This window comes from Agelaius phoeniceus, chromosome 9, assembly GCF_051311805.1.
Source record: "Agelaius phoeniceus isolate bAgePho1 chromosome 9, bAgePho1.hap1, whole genome shotgun sequence".
NCBI lineage: Eukaryota > Metazoa > Chordata > Aves > Passeriformes > Icteridae > Agelaius > Agelaius phoeniceus.
In genome coordinates, this window is record NC_135273.1 from 11,704,846 (window position 1) to 11,710,071 (window position 5,226).

Below are 5,226 nucleotides of genomic sequence, written 5' to 3' on the forward strand. Positions count from 1 at the left end.
ATGACACAACTTGGCCATTGCCTCCTGAGTTGTGATCAAAAATCCTCCTCTCTCATTAACCAGGCCCCTCCTTCACACCACTGCCAACCAGAGCATGGCTTTCTCCTTAGTCAGTAACCCAAACTGAAAGAGCTGCCTCCTGTTTCCCACAGCTGAGACAAAACATATGGCAAGTCAGGGAAAGATTTCCCTTTCTCTATCCTTTCAGCAATGCCATCACATTCTTTCTAACTACAATATGCTCTTTGGGTCCAGGGGAAAGGATTTCCACGTGTCCCAGTTCATAACTTGCATTGGGGCTGGGGATAGAAAGACAGAAGTAATGTCCCTATACTGGTGAAATCAGTGTTTTGTTGGAATGTGCCTGTCCCCACATCACACAGTTCTGCAAGGCCTTGGCAAAGGTCACCTAAAAGGCCCTGGGATTGTGTCATTTGTCCACAGAGCAAAGGAAAGCCCTCTTCTGGATCTAACAAACAAAAGAGCAACAAAAATAGCCCCAACAGAACAAGGGAAGAGAAAAGGGTTTAAATGCATGGAAAAGTGAACCACTTACCACATCTCTCCCTGCTCAGCATCTGTTCAATCCAAGCCTCAAACCCTCCCACACAGGTACAAAGGGGTCACCTGTTCCTCTGTCCATCAGCAGCCAAAATCTTGCCCAAAGATCGGCCCCAGCACAACACACTTGGACCAGCCAGCAGCTAAGAGCATCACCCAGCTCTGTCCCAGGAAAGCAAGCCTGTGAGGGGGAACTATTCACTGCCAAACACAGGGAGCCAGAGGCACCAATTTCACTGTCTATTTTAGTATTGTTGCCTTTTCAGCAGCTGCCTCAGCTCTGTCTGGGGTTGGGCTCACCCCACACCTGGTAATAGTGCTGCTTTTATGGCCAGATCTGATCATTGCTGGATAGAGCAACCCCAACAAGAGCTTGGTTCATTAAGAGCATTAAACTGATTCTGTGCTCTTCTTTGGCTTGTTAAGAATTTGAGTTCAAAAGGATTTCCACTGCCAAGAAATCAATTAGAGTGGTTGCAGGAGATACTGAGGAGAAAGATGCGGGCAGACACGCTGATTAAAAAGGTTCCCATCCCATGGTTGTGTTTCCACCTACCAGCTCTCCTGCCTGTGCCATAGTCCCAAAGGAAGATTCTTTACATTTTCTCTTAGTCCAATTCATAGAAATCCAGCCTGAGGAGTTTGGAGCCCATTTTATGGCTGCATTTTCTCAGACTGGTGGGCTTTCCATGTGGCAGATTGTTGTATTTATTGCACAGCAGGTCAGAGAGAGGTCAGGGGAGCCCTCCCGTGAGGAGCATCTGTCAGCCACATAGTAAAGGAAAGGGAAAGCATTTCCTCATCCACAGAGCACTTTAAATTCTCAGAACTTTTGCAAAATAATGACTCATGCCCTGCTTGCATTACTGGCTGCCCTGAAACCCATTCTCTCTCCCCTGGCTGTGACTGTGGCACAAAGCCTCCCCATGGAGGTTGTGCATTCCCCACCTCCTCCACCAGCAATTACCACCTGAGGACCCCTCTCATGCCACCTGGTGCCACACCCCAGCTTCTGATGACAACCATGGGCCCCAGCAGGTTACAGAGCATCAGCAGGGTCTTCCCTTTGGGAACAGCAGCTCTGTGCTGGGTGCTCTCCCTCAAAGCACCATTGCAGAGCAGCCAGTCCTTCTGCCTGCTCCCCCAGTTCTGCCTGCAGGGATCCCCCCTCTCACAGCTGTACCAAGTCTGGTGCTAGAGCAAGTCAGTGTTGGCCAAATCACTTGAACTTTCCATGTCTCCTTCAATGATCTGTCAAATGATGTTGATAATATCTCACTAAGTCACAGTAAGGCTTAGTTAATTATTTTAATGTACATGAAGATTTCTAGATATTTGTTATATGCACACACTTAGGCAAACTGTGTGCTGCATGAGTGCCAGCCCTTGACTGAGTACATCTCAGGATCTCTAGCAACAGGCACATGGTTAGAAAGTGGGAAAGTACCAAAAGTTATCAGTGGACAGATGGCCAAGCCTCCCCAGCCTCACAGGCACCTGTCCTGTATTTGTGAAGTACCCTGTCCATTTCTAATCACTGCCCAGCCTACAAGCAAGAGCTTCTTGTATCAAAGCAGCAAGATGAGCTCCTGCCTAATTAGAATTAACCAATTATGTTGTGCAACAGCTTATTCATTTTGATATGCACAACTAAATAATTATTGCAGGTGTATGCAAAAGAGGCTCTAGCTTAATAGGCTCCCTATTTTGTTTGGTTTTGACCAGAACAATTGCCTATGAAGAAAAATCAGAGAGCTTTAGGCAGTTTTTATTGTTAAAAAACACAGTTTGGGGGAGAAAGGAATTTGCAGTGGAAAAAAGAAGTCTCATTTGAATAACAAAACAATTTTTGTTGATTTCATTGTTGTTTATGAGCTATTTAAACCCAGGGGTGGGTAGAGAAGGAGAAATAAGAGGAATTTACTGACAAACATGTTTTAAACAGATAGCACCAATGATGAAAATCCCATTTTGAGTTTGAGCAGTGAGTAGCACATCATACAGTTTCTAGAAAGGAAATTTAAGAGAACCTAATGAGACATGAAAACATTGTAACAAGTGGTATGCATTTTTCAAAAAAAACACGATATTTCCTCCCCTTTGAGCTCTTACATCTTTTAATTTATTCAGCCAAACTTTCCATCCTCACTGTTATAAAGGTTTGGAGAGCAAGATGGCATTTAGCTTCCTCCCCTCAAGTCATGGTGAGCAGCTTCCAGTGCAGAGCTGGAAGCAGGTGAGGCTCCCCAGTGCACCCCAGTGAGCCCCAGTCCCTCCTGCTCACAGAGCCTGGGGAGGGTGGGAGCTGTGCTCTGCAGCCACAGGCAAACAGAGAAGGAGGAGCTGCTGGAACAAGCAGTGGGGCTGGGGAAGCACAGCAGGAAAGGAGGCAGCAGTGCCTGCACACCACGCTGCCGGGCAGAGCAGAGACCTCTGAGCTGGACATCAGCCCTGTAACTAAACTGGCTGGGAATAAATAACACTCAGGCACTGTTCACACATCTCAGATCAGTTTTCTGCACTACCATGAATCTGTTGCTTAAAATCTGTTCTGGTTCAACCATTGCTTTTTGCTTCCCTGTAGGAGTTCACTTAAGTGATTTTTACTCACCCTATGTGAAATAGCTTTGAGACCAGTTCAATTTCCATCTTTAGGCTACACATAAAACATCTCCAGTTTAACAACACAACATTCATAGCATGAAACAAGCTGGGGACCTAAAGGTCACAGGTTTCTGTCCTGTGAGGGGAGCAACTCCTCATACACAGCAAGGAAGAGACCAGTGTCACCTCCATCACCTGTACACAGCCAGCCATGGAAGTCAATGGTGAGAAAGCACAAGGCAAAACACCACAGGTCTTGTGGCATTTTACATGGAAATGTGTGCACACAGAGGTCTTTGAATTTCAAAAGTTTCTCACAGTTTTAGAAAAATAAATGTGACTTTTCTGCTCTGAGGAGTTCTTCATGCTTGCTTTTATGTTGAGGGTTTTTTCTGGATTTGGGGTTTTGGTGTTTTTTTTGAACTAATAAAATTACTTATTGAGACATTTCACAAGATACATTCGCAATATTTAAATTACAAAGACCTATCCTCCTTGACAGGGATATTCAACATGTTTTGATATAAAAATTAAAGAAAAAAAAAGGAAGATAATTCTTTCTATAAAAAGGGGAAAACGTGTTTCAGGTAATTGCTTCACAAGTGATGACTTGTTATAAATGGATCAGTGCTTTCCTGCAAAGAAATACCCAAAGATATTCCTAATTAGCAGTAAGCTAATTACCACAAAGCCTCCCGTGTTCAGCAGTGACACACTAAACAAGCACCCCCGCTCGCAATTTCTGCAGCTCCACAAAAGCCAGAAGTGGGAAGGCAGAAGGAGCAGGGAGAGGAGTCCCCGGCTGCTCTCCTGGGAACTGCAGCTCCCACTGCTCTGAGCAGTCCTGGCAGGGCCTGGCCCCCTCCCTCCCTCCCCAGCTCCATCCCTTCACCCTCACTCCCTGTGCCCACCACTGCTCTTTTCTCACACCTGTGCACCGTGGTTTCCCCTGTCCTGGTTTGATTTGCTGTAGGCCTGGCTATTCCAGCAGCACAAGGTAGCCAGAGCCTTCCTTTAAAAGCTTTTCCAGCCTGCACATCAATGAGGCTCAAGCTGCCCACAATGAGACAGGGGCATTGCTTCTTGCACACAGATAGGTGCTTTAGCCAAGGGAAAAGAAGAAACAGAGCATTTGGTGTGCAATATTTGAAAGTTGTTTGGAGTTGGCTGCTTGGTTTTTTCCTAAAGAAGTTCCCAAAGAAGCCAGCAAACAAAAATAAACCGATTTTCTTTCCATTTTCAAACACTGAGGTATTTCAAGATATCCTCATTAAACCCTACCCTAATCTCCACAACTCGCAAGAGAGAAAATGAGGTGATGAAAAAGACAGGAAATGAACCTGAAAAAGCTGTAAAAGTCAAAATGTTTGAATTTCAACTTTTCCAATTTTTTTTTTTTTTTTTTAGATAGAAACAAACTAGATTTAACTTTGTTAAAAAACAGCAGGAAATTTCAGTGGAGACAAAAGCTGCATCATGGCTGTTTCTCTCCTCTGCTCAGGTTCAGCATTTGTCCTTCTTGCCACCCTTGGCTCTTGAGTCTCCCAGCTCAGGGCCATGCAGGCAGAGCAGCTGGCTGTGCACAGCTCTCCTGACTTGACTCCCCCACATGAAGCAGGATTGTCAGGAAGTTCCCCAAATCAGTTCTCCTGGGGAATCCCAGGCTCTCCAAATCACCAGCACATGGCCACAGCTCTCTGCACAGAGAGTAGCAGGCACAACTTTCCCAGGCATTTTCCTGGGGGAGGCTGTGAGAAAGCTCAGAGAAGGGAATGATAAAAAATTCTTATCTGTATTTGCTGTGCCTGTTGTGGTGCACATGTGGAATGTGTTATGGAGATTGTTTACCAAAGGGGATTTCTTAATTGGACTCTGGTGATGGTGTTTTGATTCATTGACCAATTGGATCCACGTGTGTGTGTATTGGCAAGGGTGATGGGTTTTTCCTTAGTAATCTAGTGTAGTAGTAGAGTAGAGCAGTATAGTGTAATACAGTATAGCTTAATAAAGGATTTGTTCATCCTTCTGCAAGCATGGAGTCAGTGCACACCATTCCCCACT